At 39.4% G+C, this 23,467-nt stretch overlaps 1 protein-coding gene across 4 annotated transcripts in view; it reads right to left on the bottom strand.

Moving 5' to 3' along the window:
- The window catches only part of THADA (THADA armadillo repeat containing), a 155,598-nt gene that overhangs the window by 65,527 nt on the left and 66,604 nt on the right, over nucleotides 1–23,467 (bottom strand). The window lies entirely within an intron of this gene.

The raw sequence follows: 23,467 nt of genomic DNA, 5'->3' as shown, positions 1-23,467 counted from the left end.
AGTGCAAGCCATGGGAAGTCCAGATATTTTGATACGTGATGATGGGCAAGTGTCCAGTGACGGATCATTCTGAGACTACTCAGCCCACAGGGTTCTGACTCTGAGCCAGCATGTCCTAAGATGCTGCAGGTAAAACCACCTGCCATGGGACAACTATTCAGTGCAAAGTAACACAGAAAAAAAACAAACAAACCCCACCAAGCCAGCCCAGGTGTGACACTATATCCTTGTCCTGGGTTGCAGTGTATTCTATTACCATCCTCATGAGCTGTTGAAACCAGGGGGGCAGTGTTTCCTTGCCTCCTCCCCCCAGACTATCTTCTGTTAATGAGCCCATCAACGCCTGGCCTCATGACTCATCATCCCATTGTGAGATGATCCACCCAGAGGGAGGAACCAACCATTACATCCTGAATATAATCTGAGATTCCAAACACCACAGACACCCTTTCCACTGGATTCCCCGAGGACAGGAGCTACACAGCCACCACTGGACCTTCTGAGGAAGACCAGACCCTTCTACGGGATCACTGCTTCAACAGAACCACATCCATCACTTCAAGAGGACTGCAGCCACCATTTTATTGGACTGCTACCACCACCCTAACAGGGTGTCAGGCTGTATCCTGACTCTGTCAGTTTAACCCAGTGTTTTCTGCCTTTATTTTTTTGATATCCCTATTAAATTGTTATTCTGACTTGGTACCTCCCACTGGTTTGTTTTCAAACTAGTACAATCCTAATGAACAAAACCCCAAGGACTCAGCATGCCAGTAAAGCCAAGTTCTGCTCTTCAGCCACTCCCAACTTCCAGTACCTTCCTTGGAGTTGTCAATGTTTCACCCTGGTTTTTCAGCTGTAGAAGCCTCAAGGAAAAGGGAAAAAGCAGAGAAGGGTGAGGGAGGAAAGAGTAAAAAAGAAACAGCCGGCTTGGTTCCCTGCTGGTCTATCAGGACACACATCCATCCCCTAGCCAACAGCGTGCTTTCAGATGCAACACAGACTTCGGTGTTGCTCTGTCATGACGTGAGAAAGTTGAGTGTTTTCTTTGTACCCAAGAAGGCCTTAAAACATAACATCTGCTACTTTCCAAGTGTTCATTTTAGATGATTAAGTGAAAAAAAAATGCATATTGCTTTTTTTTAAAAAAAAAAACCCAAATACTTAAATGGTTAGACATCAGCTAAGTCAAAAATATAAATCATGAGAAGCAGGAAGAGACATTTTTTTCCCCCCACACTAACTTTGATATGATATGCAGCAGATCATTATCTTTAGCAGCTCTCATATCAGCTTGAATTGCTGGGACACAATTAAAATAATGAAGGAACGTAGTGACGGAGGAAAACTATCAAACACAAAACTTACCTAGTGCAAACTTTTTTTGATGGCAAGAGTTCTCCTGCATACATATAGAGACACGGCAAATATAGCACAACCTTTCAATAGCCACAAAGTTGATCTAGCATGACACATTTTCTAACAAATTAAAATCAACATTTTGTAGCATTAGCAGTAATTTTATAGGAGAAACTAAGGTTTCTGAAGTTCCTAACAAACTTTTAATTTCCAACATAAAACAGTGATTAGGTGGATACCTGGTGTAGTTGAGCACGTTTGCATTTGAAAGAAAGCACAGCCTTCAGCATGTTGCTGCACCACGTGCCTTTTTCAAACAGTGAGATTTTCCAAAAACAGGAGGTTATACGGTTGCACACTTCTCGGTGAAGTAGCAACATTAAGCTTTCCTCCCCTTAAGATGACCCAAAGCAATAAAAACTTTTTCATGCATGCCCTTAGCTATGTTTGGATGAAATGAAGTATACAATACAAATATTCACATTCCTAAATGCAAGACTGCAACAATGCTCCCAGTGTTCATTTCAGTGCTTACTGGGGGGAAAAGAAAATACAAACCAAGAAACCAAACTGACATCACCTGAAACTTTACATCCTCAACACAGATCCTTTAACTCCCTAAAAAAATACAAAGAATACAGATGTTTCAGCAGCTGAAAGAAAACACTGTGTAAATACTGAGCTTTCCAAAATATGCCACTCACCAAGTTATGAAGGTTGAAGTAACATGGGAAGGCAAAAAAAAAAGGGCGCTTGCAAAATGGCAGCAGTAAGAAGATTTACTAAGCTAAACATGGGTTTTCAGAACTGTTCCATCAAAAGCTTTGCCTGAGTATTAACATGCTAATGAAAAAAACCTCAAACGCAGTTTTTCCTTTCTTCTCTCATTTAAAGGCAGATAAAACTTTATTCTTCTTCTACGATAAAAACAACTGCCAAGTTATCTCTGTATTCTGAAATTAAGTTCCAATTTTTTTTTACTACAACCATGTAGATAAAAACTGGCAAGCTGCTGTGACAGGTGAAGGCATTTTTATTAGTACGATAAAAAGTTCAAAGTTACAATAATTAGCTCCAGGGAAAAACAAGTCCTTAAAATCCCCTTTTTTTCTTAAAGAAGAAAAGTGCCAGTGTGATAATTACAATGGGACTAAAAACTTCACCTACCATCCCCAGTTTTCCAATAAGATATCCACACAAAAACAGATAGGGGGGTTTATAACTATCTGCTTACCACCCCGCTCTGTTAAAAATTTGTATTTGTGGAAAAGAAATACAATGCTTTATCACCAGGGAGTATGGCATGAACACGGTGCCTGCAGTCCATGCTCATCTCCCAGACAAAAGCCACCATGCACATTGCAGAGTTTAAAATGAGTCCAGAACCAGGGGACACAAAGCTGCTGCACCGGGCACTGCTGGTGGCACCCTGTGCCCTGCATCCTCATGACCCAGACTCTGCCACACTGAGGTTTAGCAACTCTGTGGATAGATCGTGGATAGATCAGTGCTATTACAGTCATCAAGGATTTTCTTCACCTGAGGTATTTAATTATGAGAGAACTTTCTATCCGGTGTTTGTGGGAGAGAGTAAATATTCTGAATTTATTTCCCCATTTAAACGGCAATATACTGAAGAGGAATTCCAAGTGTTTATCAATTCTCTTGTCACCCACAAACAGATGTGTTTGAAAAGCCATCATTCTTCTCACAGTCCTAGATCATTTATACATACAAAATTATTACAGGCATCACCCCCTTTGTTCCTACAATTTCCTTTCTTAGAAGTCTTTCATTACATAATAGTAGTTCCACAACTAACAGATCAGATTATTATTTCTGCCAGAGATACATTATATGATTGCATATGAATATTGCTTCCTTAAATTTGTTTTTGTATGGACTTATTTAATAAACTCAGTCTGAAGTTCAACTATTTCTGTCTGCAAATAATTTTATGAAAACTATAAATTTTTTTTCTTTCTTTAAAGCAACAGCTGGCTCACAATTCAATTTTTCCAGAATTTTAGCTTTGTTTTGTCAGCACATTTCATCATCTAATTACCCAGTTTTGCTTTATTATTCATGAAAAATTACGGCACTTGAATCCTTCTTCCAAATATATCCACCAAAATTCATGAAGCTGGGTTTACACATTAATTAAAAGTTGTTTTGATTAAAATGAAGGCAAGCATGTTTTGATTGAATTAAGAAGTAAAAAAAGGCTTGAAAACATCTAAATTAATGAATAAAAATACAATACCAGTTAACTCCATACAACTCAGCAAGAATAACACAGCTACTTAATAATCTGAAAATTATGAATGTGCCATAACTGATGAAAGTTAGAAGATGCTGAAAATAGCAAAGTTGCTTTCTTCTCAGTGACAGACATATATGAAAAAACATCCATTAAATTAAAAATGTGTTCATCACATTTAAGATAAACCAATTTTTACCTAAGACAAGCCCAAAAAATGTGAAATTTCACAGATCAAAGTTCTTGCAATACAATTTTTATTAGGTTTTTCTCCAGGTTTTTCTTCCTGTTTTAGTCAACATGAAACTTGAATTGCAGCTTAAATTTGTGTATGTGACTCAAAATTTTCATTAGGAGAAAACAAAACAATGAGAAGTTTGCTGCCAGGAAACATCAGGTTCATTTTACTTGGAAGACACAGCTGAATTTTCTCTTAGAAGTACACGGTTTGCTTATTCACACAGAAACCCAATATGACATCTGACTTTACCATTATCAGGACTTTTTTATCATTAGGATTTAAGATACTTTTTAAGCTGTCATTCAGCTAAAGGTACATGTGCTGGGCAGAGCAACCCAACCAGAAGGACTGGCTTATGAGCAAACAGAAATCCCCAGTAAGCAGACACTGCTAAGAAAAGGCAAATCTGCCTGACGACTCAAAGAAAGAGAAGGCAAATCTGAGTGGGTCTCACACACATCCTCCTAACCAGCCTGCCTGAGCAGAGATGAAAGAGGCTACTGTGGAGCTGGTGGCATTTCCACTCTCTGCAAACATCCCTATTATATTCCCACAGCATGTAACCAAAACCTTGAAGTCTAGAGAAATGAACACACCAGACTGCTGGGAGCAGTTGAGAACTGTCCTCAGCCTGTATTTCTGATCAGAACAAACAGCGGGAAGGATACAATGAAGTCTCTTCTTCCAAGTCTATACTCTGCTATCCTAAAAACCCATCCATCACTGGCTTAATCCAGCTACCTCAAAGGATATAAAGCTACACACACACATACCCCAGCTTTCGTTTTTTTTGGGGGTGGCAGTGAAACAACTTGAAATTATTTTTTCCCAGGCTATGTCTTCATAACAGCTCTCCTGCACATGTCCACATGAAAGAAACAAATGCAAATAAAAGACCAAGGCACACATTCTTGTTTACTGAGGGATATTTACAGTTAGGAGGAATATTGTCAGCTACCCCACTGACACAAAGAAGCTGACACGGTAAGAGATGTAGTACGAACGTGTTTATCAAGAGACCTCAGAAGTACAATGCCACTTGACCCCGCAGCTCTGCTGGTTTCAGCAGAGGTGATCTTCTGCCTCGGGAATGTCTGCATTAACACACAAGCTGAAAAAATAATTAGAACTAAGCTGTATCAATTTGATGCTTTTAGTTCCCAAATTCACATTACAAAATAAAGTGAAGTAAAACTTGTAGCTACAGAAAACTATTTACTTCTCTCAACTAATGATTTTAAACTACCAGAAGAGAAAATATACATACAAGTCTCTCTCAAACAAAAGAAAAATATTAAGTATTTTTAAAGTCTGAGGAATAACTTGACACATGAAAAGTCCCAGTGCAGCTAGCTATAAACATGGTAAAAAAAAAAAAAAGAGGCGATGTCTTTCAAGGTTGTATTACAACTTCTGAAAGCTTTTCCCCATTAGTACATTGTCAGTCATAACCTGTGACTGTACATGTCTCTGTGCATGAGGATCAACTTCCCTTCCATTGCTGCTTATTTACGAGCATTTTGTCACTGCTTACGGCTCCATCTGCACTGAGGAACTCAATATTAACAACTGCACTCTTTTGTTTGAACTGTAAGCCAACATTACAAAGCCTACTGAACTTAGGTAAGATTGATTGCTCTTCCACCTCTCTGAGTGTAAACAAAAGGGAAAACGTCCCTCCCTTAAAGAAAATTCTCACACAGTTAGATGCAGGTAACAAGGGGGACACTGGGGCCTGCAGCTATGCAGATACATCAAACACCATTCATGCTGGTGCCCAGACCCAGAACTCAAATGCCAAACTCCTCTGACATAAAGCAACACAGCTGAATGCAAGCAGAACTCACAAGAATTTTCCTCTGTCAAAATTATCCCTACAAAAGTGAACATACAACTGAAACATGCAATGAAAGTAACTTTATGTCTAGACAGCATAACTGATGGGTGGGCTTAACTTGCAGATATTCAAATTGAATTCCAAGTGTAAACATTAATAACGAGTTCAGCTTTACAAGGGCAGTACATAGGACAACTGGAGAAAGGAAGGTGCATTTAATGCAAACTCTTCATTTTAATTTTTCTTCTTTTATTACAGTAACATCTAGAAATTTGTGTGAAAGGATCCCACTTAGCTGTAACGTAAGAAGGAAAAGACAATCCTCAACCAAACAGCCCTCCTGTGTTTTCAGTCTCATTGTACTACTACATGGCAGCACTGTTCAGCACAGGTGTATGTGGATACAGCCACTTTCCAGCAAGGAAGATCATCTGAGAGGAAAGAGGACTGGCTCCCTGAAATACACAACACCTCTTATTTTCCATGAATGATGTAGAAATAAAGTTTTTACTTATGCAATCACATACTGTTTCTCAGTATGCCCCCCCCCTCCCATATTATAAAAGATTATAGAATAAAGTCTTGCAGGCAAGAAAACAGATTAGGTGATTTATTTGAAATATACGAAGGGTGCATCTCAGAGGCAGACAATTCAGATCCGGTAAGTTCCAGTTCATAGATGGTAGGTATGTGCATGAGAATTTACATGGGGAGAAAGAAATGACAAAATTATGCTTTAAGTATTCTTTTAGGAAGCACTTGGCTCTCCAGAAAACACAGAGGGAAGAATACCGAAGTGTCAGTATGATGTAGATTGTACCACCAAAACTGCACAGAAAATATCAACAGTATTTCCTCAGAGCTCTGTCAGCGTTGGACCACTGATCTTCAAAGCTTTTGAAACTATGAAGTTCACAGAAACATAGAAAACTCACGATGAAGTTTAAACTACAACAAATACATGAATCACGCTACTGCTGAAGATCAGCAGATTTTTGCCTCACACATATGGACAAGCTATTTATAAATTTTCACTTCCCATCAGGTTCAGCATGATGTCAGCTTACAATAACAAGTTAATGTTAATGTTTTCCAGTAATTTCCACAGTGCCATTTAACTGCAAGTGCCCCAGCCAAGGTAAATTTAAGGGCAAGGAACAGGCTAACTGCATAACCAGAGAGTAACATTAATGAATTTTGCATCTCTGCTTTGAACATTTGGAATTCTACCTGCAATGTATTTATTTGCCTTTTGTTCCCAAAGTTTAATCTCACCAGTCAGCTGATTACATCTCCCCCAAATGGCTCAACTATTCCTTCTGATTTTAATTAGTGACAATGCTTCATAGCCTTGTGGATTTTTTCCCCAGACAAACAAGCATCCTACGCTATCGCAGCAAGTGCCAAACTCAAAGCTATCAAACATTTTCTGAGCTCTAGTAAGATCATGCACTTTGATTTACAATCAGCAGCACCACAGCAGATGAACACCGCCTTTGTGAATTCACCAGTAACAGACAATGTCCAGAGTAAAAAGATGAAATTTCCTGGGGCTTTTCAGAGGAATTAGAAGCTGGTCAGAAAGATCTGTTCTTTATTGTTATTTTTCTCCCTTCTCTCTTCCACTCGCATGCAATTGATGTGTTTTTGACATAAGGGAATGTCAACAGCAAAAGTTTTTATGGTAGAAAAGATTTTTTTGAAAAGCAAGTTCTTCCAACACTTTCCCTTACTCAAGACCACCTTCTCCAACATTTGCACGTGCTTGCCTTTGATTTTATTATCCCAGAGGAGTACAGCTGTCTCACTGTCTCTAAGAATAGTTTTTTAAAGCTGCTTAACCCTCTGCTCAGCTTTGGATATTGAACTGCACAGAGGTTGCTGCCTTCTGAACAGACTGGTGCCAATGGCAGATGTTACCATGCCCACCACTTTTTCAACACCACATCCTACTGAAGTTTAACAATTTCAAACATCCTACCCAGGTTTCTAATGAAAGCAAGCTCCCCATTCCCTTCAGTCACATCAAATTGAAATACATAAATTCAAGTAATATCCAAATATTTAAATCTTCTTTGTTTTTGCTGAAATGGCTCCAGGAGGACCACGAGCTGATCTGTGGCAGCTGCAACACCCGGCAGCCAGAGGACTAGTGATGATCAGCTGCATGTGGACTGCTGTGCACAAGCTGTTTGCAGAGCAGGAGCCAACACAAATTCTTCTAGCATTAAGGCCTCAAAACTGCCAGTGAGAACAACTAGGCACCCATCTCACTAAATGCCAGATTTGCTCAAAGCAGCTGAAAACCACCCTGCATCAGTGATGGAAGGGACTATCAGGATACTTCATACCCTTTTTCATTCAAATAAGCACCAAACAAAAGTGGTAAGAGTATCTCAATGGGTTCTTCACTGTATTATCACTTTGCAATCAGCAGCAATCTGATCCTGGTTGTGTTCACCTCCACCCACCACTCCACAGTCCTGTCACTTTTGTATTTTACCAGCGGCTGCAATTGCAACATCACCCACTAAAATCAACAGTTTCTTTAGTTAACAGATTAAACACTTCATTTTACTACCTTTAGATAAACGAAACCAGAATCCAGGGAGAGCTTGTGGTTTCAAGTCACTTCACAGTCTCAATTTGGCAGAACAGAGACAAGTGGAAGGCACCACTACCCTCACTCATGCTTCCAGTACTTTGTTCATAGTCTCTGATACAAAGCAGCTAAAAGGTGCCACACACTGAATGGCTCCTCATCACACAGATCTTGTGTGCATCTCCGTTATCAGAGTGTTGCAACCTTTTTAGAGTCCTAGAGGTGTCTGTTCCATACCCTTTCCTAAATCCTGATCACAAAGTATCCACTAGTTATCAAAAGATTATGCTGGGGATCGATGGTTTATGTTGAAGAATCATCCCATAAAGCTGCATACTTTCTGGTTTTTTAGCCGTAAAATTTACTACAGAACTAGAACCACAATAAAGCACATATAACAGTATGAAGTATGACTGCTTCAAATCAACTCAAACGTTAAAAATGTTTCAATTTGGCAAAAAAAGACAACAAAATGAACTAGCAAGAATATGTCAGAAGTTAGGGAATCCACAGAGGTAGTTTAGAAGTCTACTAAAATTCCACACAATTCCATGGTTTAACTGCACTTGGAAAAACAAAATAACTTTATTTGAAACCAAGTTCCCTCTTTCCCTCTCCAAACACTGTTACGTGTTTTCTGTGCACTTGATCAGTCTTGTCGGCCTTACAATACATTAAAAATGATCAACCAGCTGCAAAAAGGGAGTCCACCTACTTATAAATTTCTTTACTTGATGTTAAGGAGGATGAGTTCTCTTCTAGTTACAGATAACAAGAGAGTAAAAGCTTTTTGTTAAACAAGTTAAAAGGTAAAAATAAAATACTTACTGGTGACATTACAGTGTTCACTACATAAACCTGTGAAGAGATGCCCTACAGACAGCATTGTGCACCATACAGTAGCAATACTGAATATGAAAGTTTTGTATTATAAACCATGAAAGAAATGAAAGAATTCCTGAAATTCAGCACCTCTGTTTTAGTTACTGTACAAACTGTGAAAATATTGTACTCGTCACCCAAAATAACCCATTTTATTCACAGGAAAACAGGCTAATTAAAGAAAAAAGACCCAAATCAAGTTTGTCTAATTCAGGTCTATGACAACACCTCCTGCTCACAGCACCAAAACTGAATGGCGTCCAGGGACACCTCTGAAGTGCTTTATGCATCTATAATCACAACACTGCAACTGTTTAGAGGATTTTTGTGGCTAATCATGGTGCTGTAATTCTATTCAACAAAGTTGTCTGTGTAAAACCCTAGGGATTCTTTACGTAGATAACCCCATTACAAGCCTCATTCCTGTACTGACTGAATGAAAAAATGTACGACTGACTGCCAACTTCTAAGCCTTTCTTCCTGTTGCCCTATTCAATCTTTATAAATACCCCTGATATAAAACTGAATTAAAAGATAACACTCGGATGGAACATTAATTCCTCTGAAAGGAAAAGGCTGATAGAAAAACATGAGCAAGACTCAACTAGTCAGAGAGTTGATGGAAAGAAGTGTTAAAGGCCATGGTGGTTAAAAACATCTCCCTTTCTGAGGAAATCTGATAGGCTACTGCACTTTGAGAGTAAAAAACCCAAGAAGTTACTGCTGTAATAATTTGAGAGCTGGACATGGTAAGTTTGAGAACCTTTGCAACTTGACTTAGGAAATATTTAGGATTAAATCATTTATTTGGACCACATGATCAAAGAACTTCACAAATTCAACTTTACAGGAAATTAACTTCTTGTTTAACTGTTCACAAAGTACCACGTTATACAAGACTGAAAATAGCTTTAAATGTCATTAGAACTATCAGCTCTTATGTCAAATTTGATTTAAATGACAATGTTATATATTCAATGTATCTGTCTGAAAGACATTAACTTGAACAATTTTTTTTTCTTCTCTAGAAGCACAATAGGGCTTTTCAGAAAAACGAAAAATTATGAAAATGAAACAACTCTAAGAGCAACAATACTTTGTAGTTATACTTCCTTCTTTAACAGTGTGTCTCTACCACTTTTACCAACAGTTCCTATTTTTTTAGGGAAAACAATATTCTCCTTTTATTGCTAAAGGCAGGGTGATGTTTCAAAGATGGCACTTTTTTTCTCACCAGGGATCACTGACTACCAGGAGGCCATATCGTGTATATTTCAAAACTTGTTAAACACAAAATGCACATTTTGGTTTTCATAAGCTTTTTTTTCACTTCCGTCAACTGAAGATGCTTGATGCTGCAGTATAATTTTTAAATGTTTCTAATTATTGTACAATAATCCAAGAGAAGTAACTACAGTCAGAACAGTATTCCCTCCTCAGTTTTTAATAGCTACAAACTTATTTTATTTTGATTAATTTTAAAATAATAGCTTACAATATGATAATTCAGAAATATAAATTATTGTCTCAAAACAGCAAATTAAACAAAGGTGTTTCTATTGCTGGAAGCCCTTGATGAATTTCATTCTATTTATGGTCACTTTTAATATTAGTACCACCACAGAGGTTTGAAATCCTACGTGCTAAACAAGGCTCCCATAAGAAAGTGGTACCCAAAGGTGATGACACCAAGTCCCTTCCTTTTGAAATGCCTCAGGACTTTCTACAGGCTGCAGTTTTATGCTGCAACACAGGATACACACACAGCTTATAGTTTTTTATTAGATGTTACATCAGGAAATAAAGTCTAAAAAAAATCTGGCAACAGGATGTATATGTAAAGTTTTTCAGAGTGTTACTATGTCCATCTCTACAGCTTCCCAAGGCTTTTTTTGGAAGTGGGTAGTATTCACCAGATGGGAAAACAGCAGTATCACCATAGCACATGCATTTTCATGTTGATATTACTTACTTTCCTATTAACATAATAACCTAAAAAGTATTAAGCACGTAGCATGTTTCACACAACATACTGACAATACGATTTAACCTTTTTCCTTGTCTTGAGTTGGACTGGGTTCAAGAGTTACTTCATTCCAAGGCTCTACCTGGTTATTTCTTATGGCACAAAATAATTCAATAGGTACAAAAATCAAGCATGCACTCAAGCACGGCTCTGTCTGTATTTCCTTTGAAAAAAGTGAACATTGTGCTTTTTACATTTCCTGTTCTATTTCCCAGCAGTGTCTGTTTCACCAATGAAAAAAGACAGACAAACTTGGAAGAATAAGTAAAAGACTTGCACTTTACAAATGTGAGATGAGCACATAACAGGCATTTTGTTTGCTATAGAAGTGTTTTGTGGGGACCAAGAGAAGTTGGCTTTTCCTACCTTAATTTTTTTTTAAGAATATAAATTTAAAATTATAAAGCTATACAAATGCATGCATTTGGACTGCTGAAAGGAAGAAAAGGTGCTAAGAAAAGTCAACTACACCCAAGTCAAACTTGGTATGAACTATAAATGCTCCATATCTTCCATTTATGTCAAATGTTTAAGTGTTGAATTCATAAATGATTTCTCATAGTAAAAAGACAGGTTTAACACTGTTGATGCATTTGCATCAACAAAGGGCAAATCGGATTTTTAAGGTTTAAAGCTTTCCCAATAAACACTTCTGTCACAAAGACCTTTCTGCAGCTTTGAAAATACTAGTGTATACTTGAGAAAAAGATTAGTAACTACTGCTTATTTTTCACAATAAAACCAGGCCAGAATGAACAACTACAATCTGCAGAGGTTACCTGCCAAACAGCGATTGAGATACTCACTGCAGATGTGAAGATGTACTGAATCTGAAATTTACACTTCTGAGTAAAATCAATATACAGATAACACTTGGCCTGCATTTCTGACAGCATGGTAATTACTCCAGTGCAATAAGCAACAAAATAGCAGCTATTCTGTAAGAGAGGATGAGGTCCAGAACAGAGCTATAAAGGAGCAAACATCTGAAACAAGAGCTGGTGGGAGGGAGTGGATACTGAGGATGCCAGGGGAAACAGGGTAGAGATAACAGAGGCACAAGCCTGAAAAGGAATTAGGGAGGGCAGAATAGAAGCACCTGCTGCTTATCATTCCTTCAGAAGCCTTATTAATTCTTTGCTTGCTTAAAGCTGTGGGGGAGGTTTCCACACTCCCAAACATCAAGGATGATGATCCAAAGACAACCGGCACCTTTTGTGAAGTAGAGAAAAGAAGGGATCTTGACAGGTGATAAATTTGGAAGCATCCCTCACCCTCTCAGCATCTCCCCATGCTATTAGACCACACCTAGGCTGTTTCCAGCACTTGAGGGAGGCTCTGCAGGGTACTTCAAGTCCAAGAGCTGCCTGCAGCTCCACTGGAAGCCACATTTTTCATCACCCAACTCAGAATCCACATTATTATCACTTCTGGCCCTGCACAGAACCATCTCCACAAGTCACACTGTGTGCTTGAGAGCATTGCCCAAACACTTCCTGAACTCTGTCAGGCTGCTGCTGTGACCAGTTCCCTGGGGAGTGTGTTCCAGTGCCCAACCACACTCTGTTGTTTTTCCCGATATCCAACCTAAACCTCTTCCTGTCACTGGTCACAAGAGTAAACACATCAGTGTCTGCCCCTTCTCTTCCCCTCACAAGGAAGGTAACTGCAATGAGGTCTCCCCTCAATCACCTCTTCTCCAGGCTGAACAGACCAAGTGACCTCAGACACTCCTCATATGGCTTCCCCTCAAGGCCCTTCATCGTCCTCATGGACCTCCTTTGGACACTTCCTAATAGTTTTGTATCGTTCTTACACTGTGTCACCCAGAACTGCACACAATATTCAAGGTGAGGCCGCCCCAGTGCAGAGCAGAGCTGGACAATTCCTTCCCTTGCCCGGCTGGCGATGCTGTGCCTGATGCCCCCCAGGAGACACTTGGCCCTCCTGGCTGCCAGGGCACTGCGGACTCATGTTCAGCTTACTATCGACCAGGACCCCTGGGTCCCTTTCCATGGAGCTGTTCTCCAGCTTCTCATTCCCCAATCTACACACACAACCAGGGCTGCCCTGTCCCAAGTGGAGAATTGGGCACTTGTCATTGTTAAACTTCACAGAGTTGGTGGCTGCCCATCCCTTATTTGTTGAGGTCTCTCTGCAGGGCCTCTGCCCTCAAGGGAGCTGACAGCTCCTCCCAGTTTAGTGTCACTGGCTTTTAGTTGAGAGTTTTAGCAGCAATGCCCCAGAACTGGGAGCATGATGTACTAGACAGTGGAAAACAAACTACGCTTCAGTTTGTTCAGAGCTTTGCTTCCCACATTGCCCCTGACCTAAAAGCGAAACAGACAGACGCTTACAGCAAGGCACCACTTCTGCTCCTCCAAATAAACTCTCCACCACCAGATACAACCATAACACAGCTTCTCCTTGTTAACTGTGCACCCACATAAACTTTCGGTCCCATGTAGTTTCTTTATGTCTGTCAAATTTCAGTAGAACCCTTCCTAAGCCTGGATATCCATTTACCATTCTTTTCTGGCCTAGGCACAAACAGCATTGGAGGAACAAAAGCAGAGGAACACATTTATGGAGTACGTTCTAGTTCAGATTCAGTCATTTAGAGCCTCAGTAAAAACACCACACTTTAAGTCAAACAGCCATGTGAAAAAATGTTCCTAGAAAATTTTAGCACAACAATAACTACGTCAAAAATGCTGGTATTCTAAAATACTTAAATGAATAAAGGCAAGAAAAAACAGTAGTAAGAAACACTACAGCAAGAAATGCCTGTGACATACAAATATTTAAAGAAAGCAAAGCAACTAACATGCATTAAATTGATTAAGACAAAAAAAGTACACTAAATTAATTCAAAAAAATCCTAATCTGATGCATTAACACCCTTGATACCAATTTTCACACACTGGAAAAGTGTCTTATTCTTGTTTGAGGTTATTTTGTCTCATGTTCTTAGATTTCCAAGTTCTTCCTCCTCTCTTCCTTTGAACTTTTTTTCTTCCACTATTGGAGATTCTTGCATCCTGGCCTTCAACGTTGGTAAGTCTTTACTGAGTAGTTACCCATTTACAACCACTCATCCCTCTTCATTCAGTTCTCCCACCCAGCATTCTTTTGAAAGCCCAGCTTTCCCAGCTTTCTCTTCCTTTCATGGAGGATATTTTTCTCTTTTGTAAACAGGCAGAGAGATCTTCCAAAGACCATAGAAGGCACCTTTCCCTGTTTCTCACTACAGACTGAACTTCTGAAAACACAGAACATGGTAAAAAAGCCTCACTGCACAGAAGTATTTTTTGTACATCCTCAAGCAGCCAGAACTTATCATGGATGGGTATTTTTAAAAGTATATCCAAAAAGTGTATTCAGGATTGTCTTTCTTTTGGCTCTGAAAGTTTTTTAAGGACATGGTTCCTAGATCAAAAGGAAGGGGGAAAAAAATCCTATGCGGGTGGGATGGAAAACATGTTTTTGGAGATGAAAAATGAACTCCATGGAGTACTAAAGTAATCCACTGCACCACCTAGGAGGATATTATATCTTCGGTAAGCTTTGCAAGTTTCAACTTTTCCCTTCCCAACTGTAAAAACATCCTCTGCCTGTGACAGAGTGATAGGATTGCTTTCCTAACTAATTATGAGGGATACTTATAGATTCATAATACAAAACAGGTGCAAGAAACATGCACAGAATTGAACACTTAAAAACTCAGACTTCACAACAGTTCAACTGTTGTTCTGGGAGGTCTAAATCAAGTTACTCAGCCAGTGCCTAGAATAGTTCGACTCTCTTCAGGAAGACTTAAGTAATGAAAAGTAAAACACTGTGCTGACAATTATTTGTTACTCACATCTCCATCATTTAAGGACAAAATAATGTATCCACTGTGAAAACTGTACCTATACAGAGGATTTCTCTTTGTTAACACCTAATCAGAGTTGTTTTATATAAGCACATTCATAGACAGTGTTTTCAGTCACTGCACAATTATCCTCGAACACAACTAGAGATGCCAGGTGAACACTAGCGATGCTCTATGGCTGTAATTGAACATCAGGCAGGGTACCTCAAATGGCCACACACAGGCAGCCAAAATCTCCGCTAGCAGGGTTGCAGGAGCTTTTATTCATAAAGGAGTGGAACTACATGCACTGGAACAGGAAGGCCGAAACATTTGCAGAGCAACCGCTTACCATAACCAGAGTAACAAGTGTCAAAACTTAGGATATGGGAGAGAGGGAGGCAGTGCATCCATCAAGTCACCCCTCTCCCTGTACAGAGGGATGCTCTGTACATCTGTACAACTGGCACGCCCTCCCTGGCACAACCCAGAGAAATGACCCGTTACAGGCTGGGGCCGCTGTGGCTGGACAGTGCCCAGGCACAAAGGGACCTGGGGGTACTGGTCAACAGCCAACTGACCACGAGCCAGCAGTGTGCCCTGGCGGCCAAGAAGGCCAATGGCATCCTGGCCTGTATCAGGAATGGTGTGGCCAGCAGGACAAGGGAGGTCATTCTTCCCCTGTACTCGGCACTGGTACCTTGAATACTGTGTCCAGTTCTGGGCCCCTCAGCTCAGGATGGACATTGAGATGCTTGAGCGCGTCCAGAGGAGGGTGACAAGGCTGGTGAGGGGCTTGGAACACAAGCCCTGTGAGGAACGACTGCGGGAGCTGGGGTCATTTGGCCTGGAGACTCAGAGGTGACCTTATCACCCTCTACAACTATGTGAAAGGTGGTTGTAGTCAGGTGGGGGTTGGTCTCTTTTGCCAGGCAGCAACTGACAGAACAAGAGGACACAGTCTCAAGCTGTGCCAGGGGAAATATAGGTTGGATGTTAGGAAAAAGTTTTTTATGGAACGAGTGGTTAAATACTGGAATTGTCTGCCTGGAGAGGTGGTGGAGTCACCATCCCTAGATGTGTTTAAAGAAAGACTGGACATGGCACTCAGTGCCATGGTTTAGTTGAGGTGGTGTTAGGGCATTGGTTGGACTCGATGATCTTGGAGGTGTCTTCCAACCTGGTGATTCTGTGATTATTAGTTACCTCTCAGTTAAATACAGCAGTGCCTTGTTTTCACTAACTGATGAATATTGCTCATTCTGTACTAAACCATGGTGTTTTTTTCCTAGGAAGATGTGACCTCACAAGGTTTACACAAACAGCATCTTTGCATGTCCTTAGTTGCTGTAGAAAGGAACTCAATGACGCAGAAACTGAAAAGACTTAATAGAGTTGTAAGAGCTGTGTACATCTGTGTCCTTTTGAAAAGCGGTGACATATCTTAGGAAGTCAGAGACAATATTTGAGAGCATTACTAATTACAGTTAGAGCAACTTCAAAGCAATGTACAACTTGTAGGCCTGCCCAGTCAATCAGCCGTATTACGTGCCTTCTTCTTGGCTTTTTTTTTTTTTAAATTAAAAAAACAGCTGAAAGAAAACCTCTGGCAAAACTCATCAATGACTCTCTTTCAGAGACTGCCTCCTCCCATTCCTGGAACTCAGCTGCATTTCTGTTGCATTCATAGATATAAATCTCCTTCTCAAATGCTTACTGCCTCCTTGTATCAGTGCACCCTTATGTAACAGTCAATATAATTTCACAGCATGAAGACATGAGACAACTGTTCTGCTATTGCCAGCTACATATAAGTGAATGTTTCCAGCTTGACATCAGTATTTCTTTAATGTTTGTACTAATCTTAAAAGTAAGGCTTATCTTAAACACTAAAAACTGAGGTTAGAAAAGAAACAGCTGAAAGGAAGTTTCACAGGAAAACATTTAATTTTAGCAGGTTTATTTCTTTGATCAGTAGATAAAGTAAGGTTTGTTTACTATATTGAGTTTTTATAAGCCAACACTGAACTGCTACACTTCAAACTTTACTGCCAAGACAAATAAAATGCAATTCACCATAGTCAATGTTTCTAGGCTACTGAATAAAGCCAAGTAAACAATACATTACTTCCCCATTCATTCTCTCAGACTCTAGAAATCCTCTGGCTTCAAAACAAGAAAAAAATACGGTCACTACAGCACTGCTGCTAATTCACATTAAGGATTTTCAGGTGAAACTAATGAATAGTACACCTCTCTTTTTTACCCAGCAACAAGGACCAGCATCCAAGAATGACCTTCAGAATGTATTTGACTTGTTTCCTCATATTCTAGTGACCCTAGTCATTGGAGTCTGTGGGGTTTTATTACCTATTCAGTCCAATAAAAGGTCCAGTGACTGCTTGTGAGTTCCTGCTTGTGAGTTCTCCTTCATGCATCATTCTTCCCTGCTTTATTTTCGAATTATTTAAACTGCCTTTAGTTCTCTGAGTAAGTATTCAAGTATTAAACTCATAAAACACGAGAGTGATTGCAATCTGAAATACCTAAAGCCTGACCTTCCATTGGAGTAATTTCAGCCAAAATCCTCCTCCTCTCGAAGGAAGGAAAGAGGCATTGGCATTCATTAGGCAGCCTCTGCTTTCATTACTTTTATCAACAACAACCTGTCTTAATACAACTCTGCCAGATAATTAAACTACCCAACATATTGATGTTTTCATCATGAATTGCTGCTTTTCATTAGTAAAACCATGTACTTGATTTTTATCTTCCACAAAGTCACATCCATACATCTCTGGCTCAAAAGTGCTGGAAGCTAAGACAGCACATGCAGATGTTTCTCCAGCTGCTTTGTCTCACTCTTTTTCCTAGGCTTGTGCCATCAGTCCTTGCTGGAGGGAGCACCCTGACAGACAAATCTTTACATGACCCAGTATGGCTGTTTTGAGGTTATGTTCTTGTCCTGATTTTCTTACCACTCTAATGAAGTTTCCAACCATCCTTTAAATCAAGTATTTCATCTTTAAATCGCTTCTTCCAGCTCTCCATGAAGATTTTAAAAAATCAGTATATCCAAAGAGTCGATACAGAGAACTTAAAGTTCTACCATTGCGCAAACCTCGATGGATTCAATAAACTCCAGAAATAAAAAAAAAAAAAGAAATAGTACATGACTTTCATAGTATTCAAGGCCAGGCTAGATGGGGCTCTGAGCAACCTCATGTTGGAGAAGGTGTCCCTGACCGTGGCAGGGGCATTGGAACCAGATGATCTTTAAGGTCCCTTCCAACCCAAACAATTCTATGATGCTCTAATAAAAGTCCTGTACAGAAAAACCCACTATGCAACCATGCAGGTGTTTTAATCGTATTATTACTATTTTTTAATACAAAGGCTCTAGATTCTTTCATTTTGAAGTATTTTCAGAAAGATGGGTCTAATTCTATAAGATGATGCCATTCCCTGAAAAGTAACTGCCAACTTCTTGTCCCACTGAAGTCAGTAGGAAGCTTAATCTTTAAAATGAATGTTAACTAATGTACAGAGTGATAAAGCCAAATATCTCCCATAAGTCTAATTTGTCACATGCAACTGAGTCAATGTGACTCAGCCTGTTCTTTAGATTTCAGACGCAACAGTGCTGCTTGTTTCAAAAACTAAACAAAAATGTTCAAAATCTCAAAGCAACGTTCCTTGCATGAGACTTTGCATTCATATGCCAAACAGAACTGTTTGAATTAGTGATCACAAAAAACAAACAAACAAGGAAAAACCAACCCCCCACACACAAACACACTTCTTTGAACCAGCCCACTGCTCTAACACCCATTTAGCTAACTGAAACTACAGAATTTTGCGGATAAAAATTCAGTTTGGAGAAAGTTTGAATATTAAGCATAAAACTTTGTGAAGAGCAAATGACTGCTGATTGATGACACTCAAAACAACATTAAATAAGTGAATTTCCATTTTTATCTTCATGAACTTTTAACCCTGCACCAAAGCATAACAAATTGTCCGTTTCATCTGCCAGTTGTATCTTGTATGCCTTTAAGAACAGATACCCAGAGAGAAGAAATACAGTTTTTCTCTTGCAATGCAAAACACTGGCATATGCTCAGGGAACAAATCTCAGGATAAATCAGTAGGAGTGACAAAGTAACAGTAATAAGTGGGAAGACAGCAGTGAGAAGAAGAGAAGCTACCAGCCAGGCCTCACATGAGAAGATGTGGGATAGAAAGAAATTTTTCTAAGGACCACAGTAGAGCAAGCAGAATTTCTGTGGCTTTTGAGTTATAACAGAAACCAAAACCAGTCACAAGAGGAAGGATCCACCTGCAAGAACATGACAGACCAGCAGAGGATTTTTTTTTATTTTATTCTATGAAGTTGGTTGATTCCTTCTATGAAGTACCACCCAAAATGTAAATACTCATCATGAACAAAGCAGATTCCAGACAGAAATTGTTCTTTAATGATATGTGCAGCTGGGAACTTCTATGAAAACCTTTATCTTGGACTGTGCAATCCATCTCCTGGCGGAGGCAACAAGTGGAGGCACACTTAAACTCATGCAGTCCCCTCCATATATAAGCAGCAAATGATAAGGGAGAAGACAACACTGAATCCTCCTTCCTCCTAATCTGTGCTCAAAAAATGCCAAAGGGAATGCAAAGAGCTCTTCAAATAGAATGGCCAAATAAGAGAAGCAAAATTTTTTGTACCGGTTTGTATCCCAATCTCAAGCTAGACACTGTCAGCATGTAGTTATGAATCCACACAAGACCTCTAGAAAGCAAGGCAGCACCTTCAACGTTTCAGAACACGGCACAGACAAGTTAATGAAAACACAATGTCTCTTTTAATAACTTTCATTGACCTAATCCCTTGTGTTCTGAAAATATGTAACTGTAGGCTTGCCAAAGTGAATATGAAGAAGATCAAACTGATAAAACACAAGATAATGAGTCAATTGATGTGCAGATTCATTAATTTTGAAAACAAATAAACCTTAACAGTAATTACGTCTGCTCATGATTAATGGCAGCTGCCCAATGGATTGTTCTTGATACGAATAGCATGTAAGGGTATACACACACTCATTAGAGTACAGATTTTTCCAGTATACAAATGTGAAAAAGATTTCTGGAAACTAATGAGTGCAGAACTGTGACTGAAAGCTCCAGTCATACTATTGCTATTCCACTGTACTAAAAACAACCGGATTCTCAATCCATGAACATCACACAGGCTTTGAAATCCAGCATCAATCATGTTAACTGATTCTCACAAGATAAAAACAAAAGCTGAAGTCTAACATCTGCTTTCCTTGGCAAACCAATCTGAAAGTTTATGCATTTGGGAGGGTTTTTTAATCATCATAAATAACCCACAACCAGATGAATTAAAGGTGCTGCCTTGTTTTCTGGACAAATCATGATAGGGTCCCTGTAACTTTTCTTCACTTCAAAGCATTCAAAGGAAGACTTTAAGGAATTAGAGGAATTAAAAGGCCTGTGTGCAGATGCAGTCTGTGATATTGCTGGGATCATGGAGATGATACAATAGCTGACATGTTTGGGGTAATGCAATGGAGGGATACAGGTTCTTTAGGAAGGACAGGTAGGGAAGATGAGAAGATGGGGGTTGACCTCTCTGTGACAGAACGACCATAACGCACAGAGCTTTGCCTGGAGATGGACGATGAGCCATGGGAGCTTATGGGTGAGGACTGAAGTGTGGGTGACACTCAGGGGGTGTCTGCTATAAGCTGCCAAACCAGGCAGAACAAGTGGACAAGGGCTTCTACAGACAGCTGGAAACAGCCTTGTGTCTCCAGGCCCTGGTCCTCATGCGGGGCTTCAACCACCCTGGCAGCTGCTGGGTGACCAACACAGCAGTGTGTAAGCAACCCAGAGGCCTCCCAGAGAGCACCGACAACAACTCCCCAATAAAAGCAGCAGAGCAAACAACAAGGAGAGGAGCTCTGCTGGAACTCCATCACAACCAAGGAATGCCTGATTGAGGATGTGAAGGTAAAAGGCAGCCTTGCCTAGTTCATTCTGAATTTCTCAATTTTTCAGGAAAGACAGAATATATACTGCAGAAATTCCAGTCCCAAAGAGAGAGAAAGTCAAAAGAACATTTGATCCTCTGATAAGGAAACCTTACAATCTTCCCAAATATTTGTAAGTTCCTCAGCAACTGCAAAAATCAGAAAAATTCACGAACATAAAGGCTTCCCTAGTCAAATTCTAATACTCTTCCAGAAGTCCCTACATAAAGCTCCAAATGAGCTCTTCCTTTCAGCTGATCAGCTAAAAAGTGTAGATCTTAAAACAAGCCAGAAACGTTTCATTATTCAAGAAAGCTAGTACAAAATTTCTGCATTTTCTTGTGAATTAGAAACTTGATTTCCTTCCCCCAGCCCATGCCAGTTCGGATTATGGAGCAAAGCAGAATCTGTACTCATAAAGAAAACGTTAGGCATAGAAAAGATTTTTCATTGTCTTATTCAAGTCAATGCATTTGCTCATGATGCAGAACTGCTTCTTGAAGAATAATCATCAGCTCTCCAAGTGTTACAGAACAGCAGCATCCCTCTTAGATAATTCTTGAAAAGAATTATTCTGTAAACCCTGTAAAGCATAACATTATTTTATCCTCATGAACATTCACATTCCTATGTAAATTGAGCCACAGTTAAAACACTGTGGAGAAAAAGACATTTTCACATAAGGCAGAGGTCTGAAGTTAAACACATCTCTGCATCCATGGTCAAAAAAACACTTCTTGGCAAGCTCAGCATTTTGAAAACCAAGCCATGTCTGGACAAGCACTTCATGCTGAACTCTTTTTGAATGATCTTTCTATAAATTAACACTTGGCTTGCAACAGATGAAGTGATTACATAACTCTGAAACATAGCTGAAATATACCTTCAAGATTCACTACATCTGGCACTGCCACCTAATTCTGAACAATTCCAGCCTTCCTTTTTAGAACTTGACAGCATATGAACACTGAAATAAAGTCGGGCAATGAGCTTCTCATGTGACTGAACAAATGAAATTACTGAATTCCATTTTCATAAGATACTGGCCTTGTATTACTGGAAAAATGTATATTTTATTGAGTTTTGTACAAACTTGCTCTTTTTAGTAGGGATTTTTATTTTGGTTTTGTATCAAGAAGGGTGATAAATCCTCCACTGTGTCATGGAAAAGCAGTGCAAACAGTTTTGAACACTTCCAGATGACCATCTCTCTTCAAGTAAGCCTTCTGAGAAAGCGCTTTAACCAACAGTCCCCATAATATAATTTTCTACAGTTCAATGAGCCTTACCAGCAGATTTGCAAGTCCCAATTAACACTGATGAAAAGAAAACTGAAACAAGGCATCCAGCAGCCCCTAAAAAGTCACAACACGTTCCTCTTTGTACTGCTTATACAGGTTGAACTACCCGGCACTGGTATTTTAGAGCTGCAACAAACACCACTGCCTTTCCTCCATTTTTTGCACATCTTTACCACCCTACAGTACTTCTTCTGAATGCTTTGTTATTTTAAACTAGCAACAGATAGTTGCCATACATGTCGGCCATACACTAAATTAAATTAAGCATTAAATAAAGATTTTGAGCATCCTTGATTCATAAGCAATAACGGCAAAGCCCAAGACAAATGTGAGAAACCAAACCACTGAACTGTTATGGTACAACTGACATTTTTTGGAAGAATATCATTCTCTGACTGCACTGGTCTCTCCTTGTGCAGTACAAATTGCAGTAGTAGCTCCTAATAGTTGCTCAAAATTGATGAAATATCAGGTTAAAGCCCTGGGAATAACTTCGACCTCACAGATATGGAAAACTCCCTACACCTCTGCGTAAGACCATGTTAGCAATACTGGATTAAAAACTAGATCATCCTTTGGGCTCTTTCATATTCACCCTTTTTTTTTTCCAGGCAACTGAAAAAAAGGCAATAGCTCTATACAGTATTTCCAGTCCATACCCTCATGACTAGAGTTATAATCATTTTGGATTAAGAAAGCATTTCATTCTCGCTGTTGGAATAACCCTCTTTTCCTAACACTTCAGGAGCTGTGAAACCCTTTACAGGTAAAGCTGACATTAATAGCTCTAGAGGGACTTCACTCATTTCCTAGATTTCCTGAAAGTCCTGATTTTAATGGGAAATAATATGCTGGAAAAAACACAATTAAAACCCAAATCAAAACAACCATACACACCCCAGCACACAGCTTACAGTGGGAACATGTACCTAGAAAGTTTGCCAACTAAGACAGACCAACAGAGCTGATCATGTACAATATGGCTTTGTTGGAAGGTCGCTTGTGAAAAACAAGCAATAAAAATCAGTAACTTATTACCATGAT

The sequence above is a fragment of the Corvus hawaiiensis genome, chromosome 3, assembly GCF_020740725.1.
Source record: "Corvus hawaiiensis isolate bCorHaw1 chromosome 3, bCorHaw1.pri.cur, whole genome shotgun sequence".
Classification (NCBI taxonomy): Eukaryota; Metazoa; Chordata; class Aves; order Passeriformes; family Corvidae; genus Corvus; species Corvus hawaiiensis.
The sequence above is the reverse complement of the archived record's forward strand: the minus strand, read 5'-3'. Positions and strand labels throughout refer to the sequence as shown.